The sequence below is a fragment of the Archocentrus centrarchus genome, chromosome 20, assembly GCF_007364275.1.
Source record: "Archocentrus centrarchus isolate MPI-CPG fArcCen1 chromosome 20, fArcCen1, whole genome shotgun sequence".
Classification (NCBI taxonomy): Eukaryota; Metazoa; Chordata; class Actinopteri; order Cichliformes; family Cichlidae; genus Archocentrus; species Archocentrus centrarchus.
This window is the reverse complement of record NC_044365.1, coordinates 3220993-3247949: the sequence shown is the minus strand read 5'-3', so window position 1 is coordinate 3247949 and position 26957 is coordinate 3220993. Positions and strand designations below refer to the sequence as shown.

General features: G+C 45.0%; 2 protein-coding genes across 3 annotated transcripts in view; both read left to right on the top strand.

The window, feature by feature from the left end:
• The window catches only part of LOC115799318 (NACHT, LRR and PYD domains-containing protein 12-like), a 652446-nt gene that overhangs the window by 393221 nt on the left and 232268 nt on the right, over window positions 1–26957 (top strand). The window lies entirely within an intron of this gene.
• Window positions 1–26957, top strand: part of sugct (succinyl-CoA:glutarate-CoA transferase) — a 79088-nt gene that overhangs the window by 21057 nt on the left and 31074 nt on the right. The gene's annotated exons all lie outside the window — the stretch shown is intronic.

Below are 26957 nucleotides of genomic sequence, written 5' to 3'. Positions count from 1 at the left end.
AGACCAGCTGTGTGTGTGTGTGTGTGTGTGTGTGTGTGTGTGTGTGTGTGTGTGTGTGTGTGTGTGTGTGTGTGTGTGTGTGTGTGAGAGAGATGGCTCCTCATCAAACTGTCCCTCCATATGGATTAAAAGCACATTAGTCACTGCTCACAGATTACACAACTCAGCATGTTACACTAGCACAGCTCCAGGCTCATTACTGTGTGAGTGTGTGTGTTGAGAACAAAGCAACAGGGCATACGACACGTGTGTGTGTGTGTGTGTGTGTGTGTGTGTGTGTGTGTGTGTGTGTGTGTGTGTGTGTGTGTGTGTGTGTGTGTGTATGTGTGTGTGTGTGTGTGTGTGTGTGTGTGTGTGTGTGTATGATTGAAACACGGATGAGATGAATCACTCTTTTTGCCTTTTCTTCTTCTCTCTCTGAAACAAAAACAAACACCTTGATTAGCCGAACAGTTTCCACCTTCATCCAATCACATGTAAGAATAGGTCAGCTGCTCCACCCGTCGTCCTTCAGCTCCGCCTCCCTCCTGTCAGTCCCATTTGTTTTCATCAGTGCCTGCTTGTGTGTGTGTGTGTGTGTGTGTGTGTGTGTGTGTGTGTGTGTGTGTGTGTGTTAGTTCCTTCCGCTGATTTTAGGTTTTAGTTTTCTGGACTCAGAGCAGAGGGAGGCGGTGATGCTGTTTGCTAACTGCTAACACCTGAATGAATGGTACTCGTGAACCAGGAGAGAGACTGAATCTGTGGCTGTGCTCTGTGCCGATCACTCAGTGGTTGAACTGATGAGAAACACATGAATGCACCTCCAGCTTTTCAACAAATGCCTGACACAAACGTAACTCTGCCTCCTCAGGAGGATCCAATGAGCACATTTCAGTCCGTCTTGCACATCACTTGGATGCTTTTACAGGAATTCTGTATCCTGTGTCCTGTTTTGCTTCCCCGTTGTCATTGGCGTTTCTGCTCCCCTCTCCAGTCTAGTTGCTGCTGCTGGTTACGTCCAGTCCAGCCTTCTGTTTTGCTCTCTAAGCAAATAAAGCTGAGTTTGAATTTTACCTCCACCTTGTGTATCCTGTGTTGGGCTCCTCTTCTTTGCCTGCCAGCGTTACATGTTTCGAGCTGCTCTGAGGGCTTCCAAAAACAGGACCATAAAGACTGTTTTGCACACAGCTGACGTCCCTCTCGTCGTTGTGATTTTCACGGATGGGATTTAAAGGCATAATATCTGTTTTGGGAACCTTGGAAAGGCATGCCTGCTTTTTGCAGATGACCTGATTTTGTTTACTTCAAGTGAGCCTGATCTCCACCCAGACACTTGGTGTTGCACACGGCACTGACTGGCGGTGTGGTCCTCTGGATTGCTCTGAGCCCTGACTGAAGAACTTCAGGTATCTGAGGAAGGTGGTGGAGCATGAGATGGATGCAGGGATTGTACCTGCTGTCCTTTTACTGGTCCAGGAGCTGTAGGTAATTACTAAAAAAATAAGCTCATTAATATAAGCGGCATAAATGAAAGCTGTCTCTCTCAGCCTTACAGATAAGCTGAGGAATTTCCTCATTCAGGAGGTGCTTCTGAGAGGCCTCCTGGCTGAGGTGTTTCATGAAGGACCAGGAGAGGCTGGAGAGGTGACACTGCTGCCCTCATGATGGATGAAGACGTGTTTTTGAGGTCAAAAGAAGTGCAGTCAGTAAAATACAAGCAGAGCACAGCTTCACCTGTCAGTGTGCAGAGAGAAGATGATATCCCTGGGACAGTGATTAAATTATAGCAATACATTATTGCATACATTTGCTACTGTTGTATTTACTGACTCATAAACAGAAAGACTGGCCTTCAGACACGTTTCCAGTCCCCTCAGATCCACCACATGAAGCGATTCTCTGTGAGTTCATCTCTTACTTCTGCCGGGCTCCGATGATTAAAACGATGAGGAGAAAAGGTGGTGTGCGTTAACGCTAACACGTGTCGACCAGAGCGTGTTTATCATGAAGATCGCGCACGAGACAAACACGTGACTTCAGTCCATCGTCTCGGTCTGCTGTCGCTCAACTTTTATCTGAATGTGTGTTTGTGTGTTTTGAGGACAACAGCTCCCATCACCACCTGGCATGGCCCCGTCTTATAAAAGCTATGACTCATAGAGAGTGTGTGTGTGTGTGTGTGTGTGTGTCTCAGACCAGCCCATCTGCCTCTCTGAGCCGGCTGCAGCAACTTGTTTTCAACTAACTTTACACACACACACACACACACACACACACACACACACACACACACACACACACACACACACACACACACACACACACACACCTGTGAGTACTAACTGATGGTGCAGATGTTTCCACACATCTGGGATTAGCAGTGGTTGGAATCATCACTGTCTCTGAACCTTGTAATGTGTCTGTAAACATCAGCTGAGCGCAGCCTGTAAGCACCATATTAATATTTATGCTGAATCATGACTTACAGGAACACATTAATAAATGGAGCCTTGTTTGACTCAAGGAGTTGCACCTCTGCTTTTGCAGACCTTCTACATCTCGTCACCATCTTCCCGCCATGGTCTCTGCTTCATTCTTCTGCCTGACAAACCCTCCCTAATGTACTCCAGCCCAGCAGAAATAAAACTGAGCTCTTGGTTGTGGCTCTCGCAGCCCTACTCTGGATGGTTCCCCCACCTCACCATCCCCAGAAAATCACAACCTGGGTACCGTTCTGGCCTCCACCTTTTCATTGCAGGCTCATATCAAATCTGTCACCAAAGCAGCTTTTTTTTCCAGCTAATGAACATCTCTCCACTTCAGCCATCACCGACTCTGTGGCAGAGACTCTCATCCATGCCTTTGTCGCCACCCGGCTGGATTACTGCACTGGGGTCCTGTTTGGGATTTCCAGCAGAGCCCTGGACAGGTTCCAGTATGACCAGAACTCAGCTGTCCTGGGAACATATCACCCCCACCCTCACAGGTTTCCATCCTTCCAGTCAACTACATCACATTACAGAGATGCTATAAAACATGGATGCAGCTTCTGGATCTGAAAAGTGAAGCTAACGCTTAAGTTCCTGAAACCTTTATTCCTTCTAATAGCCACAGGGGGCGATAGCTGCGATTGCAGAAACACTCCTGCACCTTTAGAGTTAGATATGTCTGAGTTATTTGTGTATTTGAGTGAGGAGGCCGTGGGTTCAGGCATTGAGGTCATCCTGGATTCATGTTACTTTGACACATCCTGCATAACTAGATGTGCCATGTTAGGTTCACCTGTGGATGATAGCATTGTCATCTGGGTGGTACACTCTCTTCAGTACCAATGACCAACAGCAGAACTCACATCTGGGTCTCTGTTACACTCCAAAAGCTGCTCAGGACCACATCAAAGATCCAGCGGTGCTTATGTAGCTGATCGAGCATCAGTGTGATGCACTGGAACGAACCCAAACCACCAAGATGCCATCTCACAACCCAGAAGGTGCAGTGCATCTGCTACCACCCAGAGGTCCTGGGTACACGCCCTGGTGGGTCAGAGCGGGTGGTTCTGATGTTGTAGTTGGCTGGTGCAGACTGAGGAAGATGCTGTCATGGCCTGGTTCAAGGACAGTGGTGGGACAACAGGAGGTGGTGACAACCATATAAGCAAGAGAGTTGTGTAAGGTGCGTGTGGATGGTGGTGGTGTATGTGGAGAGTGTCAGAGCCTTGAGGAATGAGGAAGCTTTTGTAGCACCTGTCCAGGTGTAGGTCATGCAGCCAATCAGCACTTAGAGAACAAAGCAGAAACAAACAAAGAAGGAAATGAGCTTTCCTGATGAGTTCATGGCCTCAGTCGTCAGTTTCCTGATTAAAAAATAAGACACACCCATTTTTCCCATTTTCAGCATGAACAATATTTGATGTTTTGTAAGCAGCAGGTCTGACTGGACCATTGCTGTGTGTAGCAACAAAGTCAACATCTGCTGTTATACTGCAGCCAGTTTGGACTGTGGAGATCACGTTGTCATTTCATCCATGTGTGCTGGGATTAGTCCAGTTTTCCTGGCAGTCCACGAAGGCGAATATCGGCTGACAGCGATGCCAATAATGCAGATGAGGGCTGTTTCTGCACAGAAGGCCGTGTTGGTCCTGCTAATGTAAATCGCTGACCTAGTTTTTATCTTTAAATTGTGCCTGGGACGATGGGGCTGAGTGAGCCACTCTTTCCTGCCCGGCGATGACAACATAAACCTCAGGATTCGTCCGAGCTGCCGTGACGACACATGAGCTCATCCTCAGCAAACCGCATCCTCCACTTAAGCCGTCACTCACTTCAGTGCTACTGGACTCTGCTGCAGGTCGGAGTCGTGTGGGGCACCTCCTCGGATACGAGCGTGCTGACAGCAACTCCTCACTCGTTTATTTTGCTTTCCATAATTGCTCAATCTCTCTTGCAGTAAATGTTTCCCACATGATGGCTGCAATTATCCAAAAAAAAAACCCCTTTAAGACTGCTGCTGAAACCGATTCAGCCCAACAGATTGAGTTTCCTGCGCGTCGCTGTCTTCTGTTTACATGGCCGCCTCTGTGTTTTGCTCAGCGGGCCTTCATTAGCATTCATTTGCAGGCTGTAAACAAATCGAACCACATCAGATTTCCCGTTTCTCCGGCTGTAGATCATGTACAAGTTAACTGCACAAAACTGGATCACAGGTTTATTTTGATGTTTCCTGGTTTTTACTCTGGATTTAAATTTCCAGGCTGGCAGCAGGACTCAGGTTTCAGACCGGAGGTTTACACACTCCGGCCTTTGAAGTAAAAGTACGGCACCCTCCATAAGTACTGGAACAAAGATGCAGTTGTTGTAGTTTTGTCTCTGTACACCACCACAGTGGACTGTAAATCAAACAATCAATATGTGACTGAAGTGCAGGCGCTCAGCTTTAATTCAATAAAAAGTGACAGCAAAAGGAGAAGAAGAAAGATAAATCCATAAGAAAATAGGAATTCAATGAGTCAATAATTAAAACATGAACAACAGGCTCTGAGCAGATGATTTGCTGTTGCTGGTGAGGGGCTGATGTAAGGAAATTGTTGAGGTTGAAGACAATTAAACATGAGTTACTCTCCCATGTTGGTGTGTTTACCATATCTGAATGTAATCATAATTAAACTGACTGAATTTATCATCCTGCTGTGCATGATAATCTCTTTTTTCTGGAACTGATTATCCAACAAATCTGAAGTTAAATTTCTCCTGCAGCTTCCTGCAAACTGCAGCTGGAACTGCAGGCCAACATAAGCTGACTCTGTAGGTAAGGAGCCCTCAAAGAACTTTGAGATAAGGTTTAAGTCTCTCTGCTTTAACTGAGACAGAAAAAATCTTAATGGACTAAAACATGTAAAATCAGCCGTGGAAGAAACAAACATAAATGAGCTCACAGCAGCTCTGCAGAGAAGCTGCTCTTCATCAGGGTGGTAGGATGTAGGATGTAGGAAGGATGGTAGGAAGTCACTGGCCCAAACCTGCAATCTGGAAGTCATTTGGAAAAACACCAGTTGCTCGTCTGTCTCTCTTCAGTGTTGGTCTCACTCTCACTCATCCGTCTTACTGCTTCTTCGTTTCTCTCAGGCTGTCGCTGCCATTTTCTCTTCTTTAAAGTTAGACAGCGGCTGGTTCCTGACGTTGTTTCAGGTTGGTGAACATCTCCAAATACTACATTACCCATGAGCCTCTGCTGTCAGTGCTTTGGAGAAGATTATTTTACAGACTGAGCCAGAATCTGAACATGAACTGTTTTATTTCTGCATTCATAAGTTGAAGATCTTTGCTGGGGAAAGTCTCAGAAACGTTGGTGTGCAGCACATGTTGGAGGTTCTCACATTGACCAAGAGAACCTTTTTCTCCATCCTCGAACACCTCTGGACATTTTTAACAGCTTCACAGCCTCATTCTGTTCTGATTCTGAAGGCAAATATTTATAAAGTATCAATAAAGGGTAGATCTTAACTCTTTGCCTGCACGCCATCTTAAACTGAGTTACAGAATCAAAGGCAGAGGGAGGTTAAAGGTCGAGGAACGACTGCTCCATGAATATAAGGAACACTCCAATTTTTACAAAGTAACTCTGTTATGTTCAGGCCCGTGCAGTATTCTCTGTTGTTGCATCAACACATCATGCTTTCTTATTATCTGCAACATCTTTTTTCTGAATGAAACACACAAACAGGAAAAAGTGTTTTGATCCAATACTTCAGAGGAGCCGGAGCCTCACACAGACCGAAGTCCTGGTGAACAGGTGGAATTCATCAGCATAGACTGAAAGATTTATGAGAAGTGCATGCAGTTAAATGAGATCGATGAACCTGACTTGGAACAATCATACAAGCAAATCTGATGAATGGGTTCATGTTGCACAAGACCCTGGATCCCTGATTTACGCTGACTTCCTGTGCAGCTTTTCAGTCTATTTCTCACGTTCCAGTCGTTCTTCTCTGTGACGCCTTCATCATTTCTTTCTGTTTGTGTTTGGCTGGATGGATGGTAGAACATCCATTGTTCCTCTGAGTCGGGACTCTTGTGTCTGTCTCTTGTCTCCTTGTTACGCTCACTTTTTCACATCTTGAACTTCGCTGTGTCCTGTCTGTCTGCCCTCTTGTTGCTCACTTGCTGCCCCCCCCGGATGGCCTTGCTTTTATGACTACAAACCCTCCGTCCATGTATCTGTCATGTCGTCTGGGCAGCGGCCAGGTCCTGCAGAAAATATCCAGCTAAATATGGCTTTAATATCCTGACTACTGGAGGTGCGCTTGATTTGTCCCAGCTGAAAGCTAAACAGCCTCTGAAGTGGATGCCTAACATGTAAGATCAGATAAATCAGCCCCTCTTCAGGCTGAAACCACCCACCTCTGGCAGCACTTGCTCTCCACTTAGCTAAACAGATCAGAGACTTTAACCTCCAACCTCGTCCACTTACAGTAGTAGAACTTCGGAACGTACTCGTAGAGGGCTAAACATGGTCCTAACTAGAACCCTTATACTATTATCTAATTGTGCTGACGTTGCTGCTTTGCTTAGAGGACTTCAGCCCAAACAGGGTCGTGTTTTGATGTCTGTCTTTGTAAAATGATCTGATAATGCTGGAACAGTTTGTTTCTAAAGCACACATCCTTTAACTTTGCAGTGCAAGTATCCTGTTGTGTTCACTGGCTTAAACAGGAAATTGAATTTATCTCATGTTATTGGGATGTTTGTGCTCTTGGTGGGCCAAATGAGGACTGAGATTTGGACTCCCAGCCCACCAACCCTGGTCACTTTACCTGCCTCTGTTTTCACCCTGTTTTGCTGAATCTAACCCTCCTGGTTTGAGTACATTCATTTAGCCTTGCTCTAGGGAACAATAGCTGTTATCACAGTGAAGTGGGTTTAATGGAAACATTTAACTGCACTGTCATTGGATAGACAGGGCCCCTGGAGTTGAACACCCAGCTGAAGCAGTGTCACTGTTTTTGCTAATGTCACTGCCTTGCTCAGAATCAGGGCCTTGCTTCAAGAATCTAAACCTCTAACACAAACTAAACTTTCACCTCATGTTACATTTGAGAATTTAGCTGCTGGAGTATTTTTGCCACCCGCAAATGTTCAGCCTTTGCACCCAAAGTATAAACAATAGCTGGAATTAGTTGCAGCAAAAAATTGGGCAGCTTTTCAGCCTATTTTCAACGTGTGGGATTTGTGTTGGCCTCTTTTCATGAAAAAGGTTTGGGTAGAGAGACTGTGGTTCAGGAAATAGTAGTGCCTTGCTAAAGGGAACTAAAGCTTTTACCATGGCAGTGTTAGTGTATCTTCTTTGGGAATGTAACCTGTAGGATGAAATGAATCTTGGTAGATTAAACCGAGAGTGTGATGACTCAGACCTCAGAGGGTCAACCAGGAATCAGTGCCGTTCTCTGGAAAAGTGAATCCCTACCTTTGATATGTTGAGTGTGTTGCTCTTGGGCAGTAAACCTCTGAGCCTGCTGGTTGGGGGGACTGGACACTCTCCATGGTTGGAATCCAACCTTAAACAGTGCATTTTTTTTACTTGCTCTGGCCCCTGAGCTACAGGAGTTTATGTGATTGAATTCATTTCTTTGCTCCATTTTGTGGTTGAAATACAGTCTTTTTGTCATCTTTGAAGCTCTGTGTATCTTTGTTAGGACGCGAGTTCTCCAAATAACTTTTATTACTGTCTGGAAATTGTCAAATAATGCCATAAAAAATATGCAGAAGAAGAAGAAGTCGCTCTTCCAGTGAACTCCCACTCTCAGGCTATGAGGACTTCTAACTGCCGACAGGGAAAGCAAATCAGGCACATTCTTGGGAAACACTCCCTCCTTACAGGCTCCGCTGAAGGCTGGATGGATTAAAGGTGTGAGGACAGACAGAGAGCGTCCTCTGACATCACTGGAACCTAAACCGTCCACATCTCCAAAGAGTCACACCTTCATTCAAGCTGCCATAGACATAAAGCTGAAATAAAAGATAATATGCAGCACCTTAATGTTCATTTATGAGAGTATTTCTCGCTCTCTGACATTGATGGATCGAAGCGTGGAAAGGTTTTAGTAGTCTGCAGTCATTGAAGGCCTGCAGATGTTGATATGATCTATTTTACCTTTGAGATCTACATTCAGATACATTTATGGGAGGAATAGAGTCATAAGGATGCTTGACAGCTTCATACAGGAGTGTGATGTTTCAGGAAGCTGTTTGGAGCCTTTTTTTCTTCTGTAGATCATTTCCAGCTTCAGTCAACATGATGTCACATCAGGTAATCTCACTTCACTTTACATTGGGCTCACATAAATAACTGGCCTGCTGCAGGTAATATTCTTGGGCTGATTCTTATATTAAAAGATTGATATCTCAGGTGACTGCAGTTCCTTTAAAAGTACTTTAAAATGAGCTCTTTTATGAATAAATTATTTCTTTAATTATTTATTAAATTGAGCAAACTATGGCTCTCTAAATGCACGACCCATTAAAGCCCGTCTGAACAGGAGACGAGTGAGACAGAGACAGAGTCATTGCCTGTCAGAGATCTTAAAAAGTTGAGTAATGAAATAAATCTTTAACTCCAGAAGGATCGGGTCTGCAGTTTGGAGGGACAGTTGAGCTCCTTGGATCACCTCAAATATAATTCTTAGTTGTGTTATTGTCAGCATTTATTTATCCATTCTAAATAATTTATGATCTGATTATGATTTATGATGTTTATGATCATGCCTTGCAGGGTCATGTCACATGTCCCAGAGAGCAGAATGTGAAGGATCCTCACTTCTTCCTGACTCTGTCAGGCTGGATTCTTTCTCAGCTGAAGAAAGAACTGAATAATGTCGTGAGTTTGTTTCAAGGATGGAATTAATTTAATGTCACGTTGACAGTCTTGAGGTTTCTTCCAGGTCACGCAGACCTAACCCCGTCTGTTCCCAGATAACCCGGATAAGCCGCAAGCTGACAGCTGAACACGGCTCCAGGGAAATATATTTCTGATGCAGATGAGTGGTGGGCTGATTTGATGAATGTGGAAGTGTGGGGAGGATTTCAGTTTCCACCATTTGAACAAAAACAGATATTTGCACAGGAAAATGATCAGCTGTGTTTCAATAACAGCAAATCACTTTGACCCCAGCTTGACACGTCCCTTTGCTGACATAAGACTCGACTCTAGAGTCAGTGCCTGCACACAAACTGGAATCAGTGTGTGTTCAGCTTTGATGTCTGTAGAGGTGAGTTGTCATTTTCACCTACCTGGTGAGGTGAGCTCCGAGCGGGCTCTCGCTTCAGACACCCGGCACCCGCTGGGGGTGACCCTGTCTGGGACCTGAGAGAGGAGGGGAGCCTGACTGTAATGCAGGGAGGACAGAAACCTCTCCTGGAGCAGAAGAGCAAAAGCTCTCTGAAAGCCTTCTGGATTTTGGGGTTGCCACATAGCCACAGGTATGACTGGCTTGTGGCAGCGTTCATGGTGATGTCACTTTTTGATCCTTCCATGTTGGCTCATTGTGAGCTGGTGGTGTGGTGCGGGGCATCCTGCGCAGTAGGACCGTGGATCTGTGGTCGGACTGGTAGCTGTCCCCGGCTGGTGAAGCACAAACCTTCGTGACTGGGGTGGAGAACGATGGTTGCTCCTCTTCAGTCGACTGATGTGTAGATAACATAATACTGTCGACATGGTTAATATTTCACTTCCTGTCTCTGCACCGCTGCATGTGTGAGGAGGCTGTGAGCTGAAATCAGACACATGTAAATAAATCAGGTGAAGAACACGAGGACTTCATGGTTTTTTATCTTGGTTTTGAAGTCATGCATTATTTTATAAGAAATACCAATTCAGTAAGTTTAGGTTATTGGGTTTTATTGGTACATTTGCGGACAATAAAAAAGATTCCCAGTCTTTTCCTCACAGTGAAGGTTACACATTATTAGCTGGGCGCTGGTCTCAGATCAGCAGTGGTATCGATATGGACTTTGCTGAGGTTGGGTCGGTTCGGTTGTAGCCTCTGTGACGCACACTCCAGCACTCAGAGGTCGTGTGTGTTCAGCCTGGAGCTGGATCAGCTGGGTGGTGGTGGCTATCAGGCTCATGTATGTGTTATTTCCCTTTATCTGACTTATATCTGTTTCTTTCAGTTTGAACATTAGCTTGTCCTGAGTTTGGAGATCTGAAGTGGAGATTTGGCTAATTTAGGCTATGATATGAATACCAGATGGGTTGTTGTAGCTCAGTAAACAGACGTGATGCTCCTGTAGCTCCGGTGACGTCAGCACAGCTTCATCTGCCCTCTCAGGGGCTTTTAGGTGGTTTGGAAGGCGCTCACCGACCTTCTTCCTCTGCTCCGAAACCTGTTTTTCTACCAGATAAATCGCCGTCGAGTGTCAAACGATGAATTGCTCTATTATCAGAGGGAGTGCCGAGTCAGCAGGGAGAGCTTCTCATAAGTCTGAGGCGAGTCGAGCCTGTCTGAGCGGCAACAAAAGTAATGAAAACGAACACATGTAGGTGAGCGCCGCGGGCTTCTTCTCTGACTCAGTCATAACTTCCTGCTCCGGAGGATGTTATCAGTCGGCTCCTGGGTGGGAGATTCATCATTGCGTGTAGAAATCACAGATTATGGAGCAAAACCAAAATGACTGTGGCTTAAAAAGGACAACATGACCCAGACGTGGGAGAACACTGACCTTTATTCGTGCATTTAAAAGCCTCAAAGTAAAAATGATTGAGACAAGTGTTTTTCATTAAAGCTCCTGTTTGTTTAAATCTGATGCAGCTGGACTGGTTACACAACGATGATGTTTGATTGATTTTAATGATGAAATAATTCCTTCGGCACTGAACGGAGTGTTTAGCTTTGAACATGTCAGAGAGGAAATGCTTCATAAATGTTTCCCCTGGTTGCGTCTCCGAGCACTCCGTGGATCTGATTCGGCGGATGAATCTGATGCGTGCTGCGATTCGGGTGTCCTGCTTCTCGTACAGCATTTATTCACATTTCAAGGCGTGTCTTGAAGCTACTTATGGGAAAAGAGGACAATCGCTCATGTTTGTTGACAAAACATGACAAGTCATATTCTAAATGATGTGTCTTGGCGTAGATTTAGACACGAGAAATGCCGTAGCTTTGAAAACAGCGTCCAACCACCGTCTTGAACTCTCTAATTCACGCTCTCAGGTCACGTCGTGTGTTTCCATCTGTTTCCAAGAATCAAAGTAAAAAGTCTGGCAGGCTGTTGGATACATTTAAGGCCTGTCTGATATAACCTGAACCTGATGTAGGTCTACGTTTACAGGGATAAAAATCAAACTCTAGTACATCCTAAGTGGTCTCAGGTGAAGGACTCCTTCATCCTCACAGGCACCATCAGCACTTCTTTACCCGCAACTGAATTCAAAACCAAACTGTTGATTAGAAAATGGTAGTTTACATAAATTCCTCATAAAAGTCTTTAAATGCTAAGTGTGTAATTTCTGTTACCATCATCATACTACTGCAGTGTCTGTATGTTTCCTGCCTCCTCCTAAACGAGTGGACCAATCCTGATGAAATGTTGCATAAACATTCCCTCAGACTGGTGTATACAAATATTTTATACAAATGCCACAATCGTATATATTTTTATATTTGACTGTTGTGCACTGAACAGCAGCTTTATGACTGCATTCGTTTGTCGACCTTTATTGGACTCGTTTGTCCAGCACCTCCCACAGATGCTCGACTGGATTGAGATCTGCAGAATCTGAAGGCCAAGTCGACCCCTCCAACTCATTCCTGAACCATGTTTCTTTGTGGCAGGGAGCATTATCCTGCTGAAAGAGGCCACAGCCATCAGGGAATGCTGTTTGCATGAAAGCGGGTACATGGGCTGCAACAGTGCTGAGGTAGGTGGTACGTGGCAGAGTAGCAGCCACATGGATGCAGGACCCAAAGTCTTCTTCCCATAGTGCATCCTGGTGTTCCCAGGTAAGTGATGCTCGGCCATCCATGGGTTATAAAAGAAAATGTGATTGGTCAGAGCAGACCACCTTCTTCCAGGGCTGCTCCAGTTGTGATGCTCACGTGTCCATTGTTGGAGCTTTCAGTGTTGGACGGGGTCAGCATGGACCCCCTGACTGGTCTGCAGCCTCATTCACAACAAACTGATGCTCTGTGTGTTCTGACTCCTTTCTGTCAGAGCCTGCATGAACTTTCTCAGCAGTTTGAGCTACAGCAGCTGGTCTGTTGGATCGGACCACACGGGCCAGCCTTTGCTCCCCATGTGCATCAGTGACCTATGACCCTGTCTCTGGTTCACTGCTGTTCCTTCCCTGGCTTCACTCATTTTCTTAAACTTGCCCATTTCTCCTGTTTCTAACATCAACTTTGAGGGTGAAATGTTCACCTGCTCCCTGATGGATCCCACCCACGCACAGGTGCCGTGATGAAGATATTCGTTCACCTGTCACTGGTCATAATGCATATTGGTGTATATATTCATATACCTACTGGAATGAGAATCCCTGTAACTTTGTATTTAATCACAATTAAGTAAAAGTAATTCTGATTTTCTTGGCAGTTATTCTTTAATGACCTAACACCAAAGCAAAGACGGTACTCAATTAAATGAATCAAAATCATAAATACTGCATAATTTGAGGACCTCTTTAAGCAGTGTGGGATCATGGGAGTTTTTATCTTCACCAGCATTATGTGACTCAGCCAGATTCACAGCTGATGTAATGTTACCTGCTGACCTGTCATTAGATGAGTCGTACGGCAGTTTGGACGTCACAGTCAGTGAAGGACTGAAGTTTCTGCCTTTAAATATTCTTTCAAATACTCTGAATATTTTAAGTTCAGGACTCAGTAAAAGCTGCCCGTCAATATTGTCCAGTGATCTGAAACTTCAGGTGTCAGCATCCACGTCTCTGTGGTTTTAATGTTTGTTGTACCTTTGTTGTGTTTGCTCTGTTTGTGTGTCTGATCAGACTCACTCCACTTTACCTCCGTTTTACTTCATCACTCCGACCTGCTGAGGAGCTGATCCGGTTAAATCAGAATCAGGAAGAGGCTCACAACAAAACAGATGAGCATGAAATGACATTCCTGGACTTTGTCAAGTATTTTTCTCAGGAAACTGGAACAGATTTGGAAAAAAATCCTAGGAAAATACTCAGATCTCAGTTCCTGGTATTCATCCTTCAATTAGTCTTCAGAGCAGCTGCAAATGCAAAGTGATAAAGTTCGTGTTTTCTGACCGCAGCTCGGTCACGAAGCTCCTCAGCATATGTGATTATTCCACAAAGCACTGACAGCTTCCTTTTATGGCAGGAGTCCCTCCTGGTTTGTCTCTGTGTTTTTATGAGAGCTCTCAAATCCCTGTAATTCCAGCAGTTTTGTTTCCTCTGAGTGATTACAGCCTCTCTGTGACTGCTAAAAGAATGATGGCCTGAGCACATTTGTCTTTGTCTTTGTCCACAAAGACTCTTGAAACTCAATTAGAGGAGCAGTCGTTCCAGGCCGCTGCCGTCTCTTGGTACTAATAGCTCTTATCATCTGCAGGACGCAATGACGGATTTATTCCTCGTTCCGAGACCCTCCTGCTTCTCTGTTTTGGAAAGTCTTTCACTGCAGCCCAGTGATGTTCAGAAATGATGGGAGTGAGTTAGAAACTCTGTTCTTCAGACTTCATCTCGCCAGGTTCAAGCTGCCCGTCACTGCCTGCATTTAACACGGAGCGGATTTATCAGAGCGAGCTGGAAGAGTCTGAATGTTTGCTGACGTGAGCAAACAGACTTCCTGGAATGCTGCCTGATGACAGGAAAAGTTTGTGTTATTGTCCTGTTCATATGACCAGACACAGAATACGTTTATTACCGGATTATAATCTCTGTTGCTTTGATGCTGTGTCAAATATTGATGTTCTGTCAGCTACCACAGAGATGGGGTCAAAGGTGAGCCGTCACATGATCATCAACCCAGTGACGGTTTCAGTCCAGTCTGAGCTTCCTGTCTCACGTTCTCTTTGTTTGCAGGTTCAGGTGCCCAAACCACTAAGCTAGCTGGGCCTAGTGCAGACTCCCACAGAGGCAAAGGCTAAACAGGGATGCTATCAGGAACCAACAGCTGTGCTAATGCACACATGTGACTGGGGCCTAACCGTGACCTACACCTGACCACTGGTTACCTGTACCCTGTATGTCGAGTCATGTGGCACCACGGGGTGTTTTACCCGTGTCCACATGTGAGTTACTGTAATACTATAGATCACACTGTGATCATACATGACGTATGCCGCTCAAACCCTCTCACCAAACACAGAAGTAGAGTTTAAGGCCTCCAGGGTGGAGATGAAGCAGTGTGACTGAGCTTTAGGCTCAGAGCTGTCATTAAAATGTTTTCCTTCCTGTATTTTTTGTAGTCTTTTTAAACTAAAATCACTTCCTGCTCCGTTTGACTGAAATGTGTTTTTAAAGAACAGGTTGGCTTCTTTATCTCTGACACAGGAGAATAAATCAGTCCTTCAGATCAGTGGTGACTGATCTCAGGTCAGATGAACCTCTTCTGTTCGTGTGTCAGCACATAGTGAGCATTTAAAAGCACTTTGAAACAGGAGAAAGAGGTGCCGATGATCCCAGCTCGTCCTCTTGTTCCTCATTTGCAGCGGCAGCGCCGCGTTCTTCCCGTCACTCCTGTTTCGATGCTCGCTGCTGCACAGTCTGTTCCCTCTTCACAGTAATTGCCATCCATCGCTTGAGCGGCCGAGCTGTTTATTTCTGAAGACACTTGTACCTCAAGTGCCTCCTTGGAGAAAATGGGCTCTCAGTCACGAAGTGTTCGATCCTCCAGTTTAGCTCGATGCGAGCCTCTCAGCAGTGAAGGACCTTTAACCGAGTTCTGATGAGCAAACAGCAGCTTTATTCAGCCGGGATTTATCGTACGAGGAGACTCATTCAAAACGTCAATCAGAGCTCAGATAGCACAACTTTATTATTATACTACTGATGTCAGTCCAGCAGCAGTCTACACCTGCTCAGCTTCTGGTTAACGCAGATATCAGCCAATCACATGGCAGCATGTCCTGAACATACAGGCAGGAAGAGCCGGATGCTTTCAGTGCAGAAACCTTAACAACGATGATTGTCAGCCAGGTTCTGCTCAGATTTATGATGCTTATTCATCAGGTAATTATTTCCTAATTTCATGACTGAGTTATGACTCAGACGGAGGGTTTGTTGGACTCAGGAGGTTTAAAGCCACCGCAGCCCCCCCCCCCAGCTCTCACTGTTTGAATGCCGATGAGTGCCGTTTCTAAACTGACATGACGTCAGCTGAGACAGCACGCAGTCGTGACGGTGAAAAATGAGTTGATGAATTTTATGATTTGCCACTTTGCAGCTCTCAGTGCCACTTCATTAATCATCCAACATGACAGCTGTTTAGGTTTGAAGCAGGTCAGAGGAGGGGCCTGCACTCATATCCTGGAAACACCTGGAAAATGTGGATTTCCTTAATTCTGCTTTCCAGGAAGGAAAACGTCCCGGGTTGTTTTATAGCGCCCTCAGTTTCCTCGAGTTTCCTGACTGAGATCTTTAAATCTGAGGTGGCTCAAACATTTGCTGCATTCACACATCAAGTGCTTCACAGCACGCCAGCATCAAATCTGCTGTTCAGACACTGTGTGTGTGTGTGTGGGTGTGTGTGTGTGTGTGTGTGTTACGCCAGGAGCACTGTGTTTAAAGACTGAGGAGCAGGAGGCAGAAGAACCAGGTAAAGCTGGGGTCACAGGTCACATGGGGGTGTCCCCCACCACTGCCATTAGAGGAGAATCCTGCAGAGGGTGGGTGTGACAGGAGGATGCTGGGATAGGGAGAAATGGAGGCAGATGATCTGCTGTGGCGCCCCCTAAAGGGTGCAGCTGGAAGAAGAAGGATCTGCATAATGAATTAGAATTTCACTTTAGGCCCTTAAAAGACTCCCAGTTATATAAGAGCCTTCTGCTCAGTTGATCTCTGACCTCAGTAAACACTTTCCTGATGTTCATGGTCTGCTTTAAAGTCTTCTTGAATAAAACACGATACCCATGATTTACCATACTTACCATAATTTCCTGTTTTCTTCTGTAAGCTCATGAGGAAAGTGTTTACTGGGCTCAGAGATCAGAGGGGCCTGGCTACAAAATCACTTCATCACATCCCGGCGTTCCCTGTGTAAGACCTGAACCCGCTGGTCATCAGCTTCCTTGGTGAAGCCAGGTGAGCGTGCTCACATGAGAAGAGGCGTTTCAGGCATCATGCAGAGGTGGCAAAAGTACTGACATTCTGTACTTAAGTAGAAGTACAAGTACTTATGTTAAAAAATACTTTAGTAAAAGTCGAAGTACTGGTTCAACTTCTCTACTTAAGTAAAAGTAAAAAAGTACAGGCTCTGAAATGTACTCAAAGTAAGAAAGTAAAAGTAGTTCTTTGGAGGATGTTTCTACCTGCTATTTTTGTGTAAAACAAACCGAACCTCATTATATATTATTGTAATAACATAAAATAATATTACATGAGAATACAAATGTTTTTCCAATCTAAATTTTAATCCTAATGAATGCACTCAGCTTGAAACTGTTATGTAGGACACAAACTGTGAAAGGGAATTTAAACACAGCTCTAGTCTCTGTGTCCTCCATAGTAGAGGGTGACTGTGCCTCCACCTAAACACCAACATGAGGATACTCAGGGGTTACAGTGGGATTCGGAAGGTGGAGGAACCCTAAGATCAGCTGTAGTGGCTCTGCATGGGGAGAAGAATCACAACTTTCTATTGTGAGCTGCAGTAAATGATGTTGGTGTGCAGGCTGTGATCAGCTGACCTGCTGCTGCTGCTGCTCTGAGGTTTACTGCTCTGTGTGGATGGACTGAACTCACAAAGATGTAACCCAGTATTTCACAGCTCTCTGAGCTGATCTCCATCCGCTACACTGACAGCATACAGGCTGTAGAAATGTTGGATTCAGTGATTGAATCTCAGCATCAGCAGCTTTGATTCAAACTCATCTCTGCTGCACTGATGTAACCTGTAACTCCGACCATGAACACAAACACTGTGCTCCAGTCCAACACAGAGCTTTACTGTAAATACAGTACAACAAGCTAACCTATTTATTACACACTAAACTGCAGTATTTTCATACAATCTTTGAATTACACAAAGTCAGCATACTTCAGTTTATTTTCCAGTCCTTACCTTTAAATCTAACCTCTCTTCTTCCTCTCCTGTCCTCTTTCTCCATCTCTGAGTGAACTTCTCTCTCTTTGCTCTCCCTGAAATACAGCAGCTCTTCTTTTAGCTAGCAGACACACTGTGTGACAAACTGCACACACTTTGTGTGTTTGCTGATATTTGTTGAGCATTTAGAAACGTTGCATTTACCTGCCACACGTTACTCCCTTCATGCTCGCTCCTCTATAGTAGCGCTAGCTAAGCTGTTTATGTGCCGCAGCGCAACTTACGGACTCGGTCCGGCCCGATTATAGCGCTATAAATGATACATTAATTATATGGGTTTGCGTCTTTAATCCCTTTGTACGAGATCAGCCCCGATGATGAAGGATACACCAGTACGATTGTCTCTTATGTGTTATTATTCCTCCGTTTAGGCTCAGATCGTTTGATGTTTGACGGCGCACTGACCGGAAATGCAAACTTCTCTCTGACGTGTTAAAAAGTAACGAGTCTGTTTGAAAATGTAAGAAGTAGAAAGTACAGATACTTGCGTAAAAATGTAGGGAGTAAAAGTAAAAAGTAGTCAGAAAAATAGATACTTAAGTAAAGTACAGATACTTGAAAAATCTACTTAAGTACAGTAACGAAGTATTTGTACTTCGTTACTTCCCACCTCTGGCATCATGTGACCCTTCTTCTATGCAAAATGATCGTAGAGTGCCGACATTATCAGCTGATGATGATGATGATGATAAAGTAGTGATCGAAGAATCTATAATGAACATAAAACCTAAAATAATCTGAGAGGTTAAAGCAGCAGGAACGGGTTCATCGCTGGCTGAAATAAAGACGTGATTTTGTGTTGCTCTCAGTGCTGCTGCTCTGATCAGAGCTTCCTGTCCCACAGCCTGATGGAGGACACGTGGTAATCACTTCAGTTTGTCGCAGATCAGAGTCAGATTAATGTGACAAACTGAACAGGTGTGAACAGGTGTGTTTCCTGCAGAGACTCAGCAGCAGAGCAGCGTGCACACATCACCGCGTGAATCCATTCAGTCTGAGCTGCTGTGACGTCACAGCTTCATTCAGAGGTTCAGTAACGAGCTGCTCGTATAAACGTGTCCCCAGCAGAGAGTCTGCGTCACACTGACACCGTGCTGTGGCGCCTAAACTGAAACTCTGATCCTCACCTGCTGCTGACCAGGTGAGGTGCTCAGCATCAGTTACCGTGGTGACATAGCAGGTAAAAATGGACACACCTTGGTGACGCAGCTCATCTTGCTTTGCAGCGCACCCCTCGGGTCATCAGTAGGCTCATGTTATGCCATCAGACTCCTTGCAGCCAGAGGAGTCGCCCCCTGCTGGACATTAGAAAGCTGCAGGTTTAAGTCTGGACTTTTTGGTCCTGGACTCGTGTTTCCATCACATGAAAAAGCTGCAGGAGTTTCAGAGACCGAATCCTGTTTGTGTTTTAGTTTCCGCTCCCAGTCCTCCTCTGCCGTTCGCTTCCCCGGAGGATGACGTTCGTATGTGATGCAGGATAATTATTCGATGTAATGTCTTCCAGAGTTCAGGGTGTGTTTGCATGCTGCTCCACGGCTCTCCTGTCTGATTGTTTGGTGACTCAGTCAGAGGTCAGAGGTCACGCTGCGATTGGAAGGCTTGCCGGCCAGCAGCGGCTCGTTGCAGGTGCGTCTGGAGACGCAGTAACAGCTGCTTGTTAAATCTTTATTTGTCCAGGGAGAGCCGACAGAGGTCTGCGCTGCTTCATACACAGGCATGTTCAGACTGAGAGCAAACCAGTGCAGCCAGTCTAATCACTGAGCTCCACAGAGGAGCATGTTTCAGGCAGAGAAGAGTCAGGATGGAAAGCTTCCAGTGACTCGGTTACCCAGGAACAGCGACTTACCCTCTGAGCCGACTACAACATTTTAAATGGTTTGATTACTTCCTGTAGGAAGACAGCGTTTCGCCCGGGCTTCTTACAGGTTGCTCCGGTGGCCTGAGGTGCAAAAGAAAACATGAAGACACATCGCTTTATGAAAGTGGGACAACATTTCTTGTTTGTGATTAGACAGAACAAAGTCAACCCAGAGTGGTTTTGATCAATTGGTTCTGTGCTCATTCGAGCAGAACGGGAAAAAGTTTCAGTCCCAAATTCCCGTCTCCTCATTCCCAGATCTTTCAGGTTTGTCTGTTAAACTTCATAAAACATTATTTTATGGCTCAGCCTTCTGTTTCATTCTTTTTAAGATCTGCATCCACAGAAAGAGGCGGCTGTTGGGACAGGGCCTGATGTACGCTGTATGTTTCTGTCTCTGCATTTCGTCTTTTCTCTTTTGTCCTTTGCGTCTCAAACCTGCTGCAGGTTTTAGTTCCACCATCCACACAAACACCGCTCCTCTCATCGGTGTCGAAAGCTGAGTGAAAATTAATCTTCTGGCTTCTGTAGCAGCGGTAGGAGAACCTCAGTGAAGCAGCTGCTGAGTAACTAAGCAAACAGAGCTGTTCTAGGGTCAGCTGAGTGTGTGCATATGCTGGATTACCTTTGTGATGGTTCAGTGTTCAGCTGACACGAAAAACTTTATTCTGTAAATTTATTTACAGTAAAATATCTTTTATGGTTTAATTGAATGTCTTTTAGCAAAGATTAATTTATTAATAATGATTATAACTCGTTACTGAGCGCGGCCTCGTTTATAAAAGCTGCAGTTCTTCTAATGTCCACTGGAGGCAGTGTGCATCAGTCTGTTACTCAGCACTAATCCAGAATCAGTGGGTGACATCACAGTGAATATCATTTAAAAATAATTTCTCATTACTTATAAAATGATATTTTATGTGATGTTTAGTGCCATTTTCTTCCCCAGGTTTTTGATCAGACCCCACAGCCCCTCCGGCTGACTGTAAACTTCTGTTTATGTCATGAAGATTAAAATTTGTAGAAGTATTACTGAGAACACGACCTCTACATGCCTCCAATTAATTTTGCAGAATATATTGAAATTGTAGTTTGGAAAGAAGGCGAAAGATTAACTCATTAAAGAGAGTTAGAGGAAACTCTCCACAGACTAATTACACGTCCTTATGAGAGCATTTCTGTCAGAGCTCAGGACGTGTCTGGTCTTCATCGGAGCCATGACGGCTCTGAACGGCCTGTATTAGACTCTTTAATTGCTAATCCACCAAGATTACATGATGGCCACGGGAGCGAGGAGGTCAGGTGTCCCAGACGTCACTGCGACCTCTGAATGACCGCGTGGAGGAGAAATAAGTCAGGCTTTTTGTTGACAGTAATCAGAGTGGGCGGAGGACGTGGTGGAGCTGAGGGAGAGTAATGTAAGGAAATAATCAGCAGGAAAACCTCAGCGACCGGCGCAGAGCGGCTCAGGAACATCTGGGAAAGTGTGAGAAGTGGATTTGATAAAATCCAGGTACGACGTGAAGAATGGGAGCCTCGCAGATTGAAAGTGAAAATGTGGAGAGACGGACGACGTGACGGAGGATGGAGGGGGAGGAGGTTTGTTTGTGCTGCTCAGAGTCCAAACAGAGAAGATGCAACTTTAGCTGACCTGCACGTACAAACCGCACGGCTGCCATCAGACTCTTTCGTTCTGAAGGATTTTGGACACAATCTTCTCTGAAAGGACATCTGACCTGTTCAACCCCAGCTCTTATTTTCATCTCTGGTCTCTCCTGGATTAACTCTGAGTGACTGACAGTCGAACATATTCCTTCTTGTTCTCACTCTGCTGCTTGGTGCGGAGCATCAGGTCATCCTCTGAAATGAGCAAGAATTTATCACAGTGTATTTGCCACCTTTGCAGGACTCAGTGATATGATATACCAGAGAAATACACTCCTGCCTGCTCTCCGTGATATCATACAGATCCAAGAGCAGAAAAACAACTGGAACTCAGCTCTTGGAGCTTTTTTTTTCCTGAGGCAGTAGCAGTGATGGGTGACAGATAAACACCGATTAAGGCAGAAACAGCATGAAAAGCTGCAGTAATGGTGGGTTGCAAAGCAGCTTGCAGTAACTGTGGGCACTTCTGTCCTACATGAGTTTTACTAACAAGATGTTTAGTCAGGCATCAGCTGACGGTGTCTCCATGGCCTGCTTGAACTAACACTAGATTATTCAAAGATCATCTAATATGAAAGTAGCTCCACTTTAAATTCTCATGCTCTTCATTGGTCTCTTTGAACCAAGTGTACAAGGATGGATGGATGGTTGGATGGATGGATGGATGGGTGGGTGGATGGTTGGTGGGATGCATGGATGGATGGATTGATGGATGGATGGATGGATGGATGGATGGATGGGTGGGTGGATGGGGGAATGGATGGATGGATGGATGGATGGATGGATGGATGGATGGATGGTTGGATGGATGGATGGATGGATGGATGGATGGATGGATGGATGGATGGATGGTTGGTGGGATGCATGGATGGATGGATTGATGGATGATGGATGGATGGATGGATGGGTGGATGGATGGATGGATGGGTGGGTGGGTGGATGGATGGTTGGTGGGATGCATGGATGGATGGATGGATGGATGGATGGATGGTTGGATGGATGGATGGATGGATGGATGGATGGATGGATGGATGGATGGATGGATGGATGGGTGGATGGATGGTTGGTGGGATGCATGGATGGATGGATTGATGGATGGATGGATGGATGGATGGATGGATGGATGGATGGATGGATGGATCGATAGATGGATGGATAGATAGATAGATAGATAGATAGATAGATAGATAGGTGGGTGGTGGGTGGGTGGATGGATGGATGGATGGATGGATGGATGGATGGATGGATGGATGGATGGGTGGGTGGGTGGTTGGTGGGTGGGTGGGTGGGTGGGTGGGTGGGTGGGTGGATGGATGGATGGATGGATGGATGGATGGATGGAGGATTTTTCAGAGCAGTGTGAAGCAGGGCCTTTTTCAGTTTGTTCAGAACTAAAACAGTCGACTGAAACTTCACAAGAACTAAAATACATTTTGGTGAAGATGTTAAAAAAACACCAAACCTTTATTACCCACAGACTTTTAAAAAATGAGTTATACAGTATATAATTGTATTATATTTCTTATAAGCAGAGTCCATCTGTTCTAAACTACTTAAAACATACTTGAACATAATAACAGAAAGACGTGGCTGAGCTTCAGTGGCTCTCAGCTGCTCTACATCCAGAGTTCATTATTTCTTCTTGGATAAATCATTAAATTTTATCTACAGCTAAAACTAAACTCAGGCTGATCTGTGCTGTCCTCGCTCTGGGTTCATGTGCCTGATGGTCTGCTGCTGCACATCTGACCTGAGCTGATTATCAGCACTCAGTGGAAAATATTTGGGAATCTCAGAAGGAAGGAGGGGAGCTACTCAAGGAAAGAGGAGATAAAGCAGAGCAGAGGGTGTTCACTCATTTTTACAAAGCTGAGACTTTACAATTTCACACAACCTGAACCTGTGAAGCTGCGATGCCTTTCCTGTAATAACGACATCCAAAACAGCCAGAGCCTGCTCATCCATTCACAGCTGGACACAACACCCCCCCCCCCCCCTCCCCCCAATAATGTCATAGTCAGGGTATTTTTAGGGAGGCTGCATAAACACTCAGGCTCTTAGTCTGAACTTTATCATACCATAAAAATCACACAAATGAAAAGTAAAAATAGAAGATGAAAATAATTTGTTGAGAACATGCTCCTCTTTCTTGTACTGTGAACACATTTTAAGGTCCAAACCAAACTACTGCAGCATCTGTGTGCAGCACAGAGGGAAACACACAGAAAAATACGAGCAAGACGACAAGTACGCACTTTGTGTCCTTTTATCTGTGATACAAAGCAGCAAGTTCAGCCTTAGAGCCCAACCTAAACAAAATCACATCACTTCTCTCATAAAATACACACCATGAAGAGAAACAGCAGTAGAAAACTTTACTTGTGGCAGACTCACGCGTTCTTGGTTCAAGACCAGCTCAGCTAGCTTGCAGGTCCTGAGTTGAACCCGTTTTTCAGCCAAACACCGAGTTCTTGTAGTTCTTGTAGTTCTTGTAGTTCTTGTCCATGGTGCTGATCACAAGCTGGAATTATACTATTGATATGGTATTATTTTTACACTTCGTGTGTGTGTGTGTGTGTGTGTGTGTGTGTGTGTGTGTGTGTGTGTGTGTGTGTGTGTGTGTGTGTGTGTGTGTGTGTGTTTGCTTCAGTCCCACGTCCAAAAAAATGCAACAACAACAACATTGTCACCATGAGTAACCTTAAAGGCACATAAACCTGGTTCTGTGATTGTTTAGTGTTTGGGGGCCAGTTTTCAAAGTGTGCAGAGCTGCGGGTTACTTGATGACACAGATGCAGATCCTCCTCAGTGAATCAGAGTTCACTGATGGAAGAATGACTTCCCTCTGCTCACTGACTGTGTGAGACATGCAGTGTCAGCGGTGGAGTGCAAACACTGCAGCACAAAGAAAGAGGAGCTGCTGTCAGCCGGCTGTTTGCACTTGGTGCAGGTAGCCGTGCAGCGCTTTGAGCTCTGACTTTTCCAACACAAAGCGAGCGCAGCACTGCATCTGCTGTTCGCAGGTAGTTTTCAGCCGCTCGTTTCTCTGGGAAATGTGTGTGCAGCAGATGTTTGTCATCGTGTCCAAAAGTCTCCCAGTTTCCCAGAGTTGTTGTGAGGTCGTTCGGGGACACAGACGGGATGATTCACACAGATATGAAGAGGCTCGCTCGCTCTCGTGATTCCCTTTTTATTTGTGATCAGAGACAGGGAGAGTCTTCCTGTTTTCTCCCTCACCTGCTTCTTTTCTTCTTTTTTCCTCTCACTTTTTTTCCTCCTCCTCTTTCACCCTCTTCTCTGCTTCTCACAGATTTTTGTCTTTGTGTTTTCTCTCTCGTCTTTTTCTGCTTTGAGTTTGACATTTTGTCTCATTTATACTTCATAGGTCCATCTGTTGAAACACTTTTCGATCCATTCATTTGTCTCCTTTTTCTCTTCTTTGTCTCTTCTGTGTTTCCCCGTCACATGAGAGCGAGGCGCTGCCGCCTGCTCTGATTGGAGATTTTTAACTGGATGTCATCAGATGAAGTGTAAACACAGGAACAAAGCATCCAGGCACAGTCTTCCTCTCCTTTCCAACCTCTGATGGTCCAAATCTAAGCATTTGGAAGCTATTGTTCTGATACATGATGGGAACTCGTTTAAAAAACCACACGAAGGAGAAGGATGCAACGCTCAGCGTGACAAACCTGAGGTCCAGCTAACGGTCAGAGGAGGAGGAGGAGGGTCAGTCTGTGAGACACTTCCTGTTGATAACACAGACAGGTGCACCACACCATGTTTTTACATAAGAAATGTGACCTTTTGATCTTCTTACCCACACCACATCACATCCACCATGGACCCAAATGAAGCAGTGAAATCAGTAGATTGGCCTCAGTGTCTTTCTGTGAACACTGTGGATACGGCCAGCACCAGTCCCGGAGAGCCGTTCCACTTCCGGTTAGTCCCATTGGATAAAAACTGGCTGCAGTTCAGCCGGGGTGCAGCAGGGGGCACTTGAGAGGTAGATCTCAATGAATCGAAGCAGGTGGAGCTAAAATAATTATCCCCAGCTGCTTCCACACACAAACATTTGATTGTAGTTTCCACAAACCCAGCGTGCAACTGAAGGAAAACGACTCTCACGTCCTCGTGTCTTATGTCAGTACTGTGAGTTATTGACGTTTACAGGACTTTGTTAAGATGATGAAAATAGCCCTCTTAAATGGACCTTACTTTATTATTATTTTTATTTTTAATTTATCAGAGGTCACGTTGTAAACAGGAGTGTGCAGTTTTGAATAATGCTAACACTGGAGCACACTTCCTGTGATTCTGTCAGATACTTCAGAGGCTCAGAGACTGAAAGCTGAGAGCAGCTTGATGAATATTGGCGCTGATCTGTGAATGCAGTCATAACAGTTTTGTGCAGGTGAGGGATCAGAAACTTCTCGGTCCCTCCTGTTGATCTTGTCACATGGTACGCTGTGAACTCTGCAGATCCGGACTTTCGTCTTTGACGATGTGAAGGTCGATGTGGACCGCTGCAGGAGAGGAACTGCGTTGTTTGGATACTTGTAGTGTTGCAGTGTGTTGTAGTTACATAAGACTGCCTGTAGAGGGTGTCTGTGACCCATGTCTGCATTAAGGACAGAAAGAGAGGGAGTTTTAAAGCAGAGAGAAATGTGATTGGATGAATTATCTGAAAGGCAGCGTGACCTGGATCTGCACAGCTCAGGTTCTGTAAGAGTGAAGTGACAAAATAACCTGTGACGTCCGCACTAAACGTGAAGGTTTTACATCAGGAGCGACTCCAGAGGAAATCAAACCCCCACCCAGGCAGCTCGCTGCCTTGCTCTGCCGATCGTCTGTTTGTTGGAGCTGGAATGCGACGGAGCATAGTTTGGTTTGTGAGCCATAATCAAATCAAAATGTGTCTGCATACTTTCCCATGGGGACGGAGGAGGAGGAGGAGGGGTGTCCAATTAAACGGTGACACTCGGAGAGAACGAGAGATAAACAGACGGATAATCATCAGCAGCGGACAGAGTTTCAAACAAAGGCAGGGAGGAAGAAAGAGAGAGAAATATGTGGCCAGTCGCTGGTATTTCATGTTATTTTTGGACTGTTTCAGGAGCTGAAACGTGTTTTATGTAACTGGATAGAGCAGCAGCAGCTAACGAGCTAAAATACCAAAATGTACCAGGATCAAACAAAAGAGTTTAATTTGAAGTCGCAGCTGTCGCTCATTTAGCAAACAGCAACGTTTAATTCCACCAGTCATTACAGATCAGAACCAGAACCTCACAATAAGTCCATGTTTGCTGGGTTTCATTTGCTGTTTATTGCCAATTTAGTGCCAAGTCAGAAAAATATTTGTATTCACTTTATTCATCTGAAATATTCAGAGGTCAGAGGTGGATAATTACGGGCGCTCACGTTTACACCGAGCAACAGCCAGCGAACATTTATGAAAGAGAGAGCAGTGTTTGAAGCACACAACACTGCCCATATACATGTTAATAACACGTGTACGATAATGCAGCATAATAATAAGTTATAAACACATGCCACTGAGAAACAGACAATAAAACAGTGAAGAAGGAGTTCAGTTACTCACAGAGCTCAGCTGAAGTCACCCTATGACTAGTTAAAGTCAGAGGATGTAGTCAGCTGATCATCCATCCA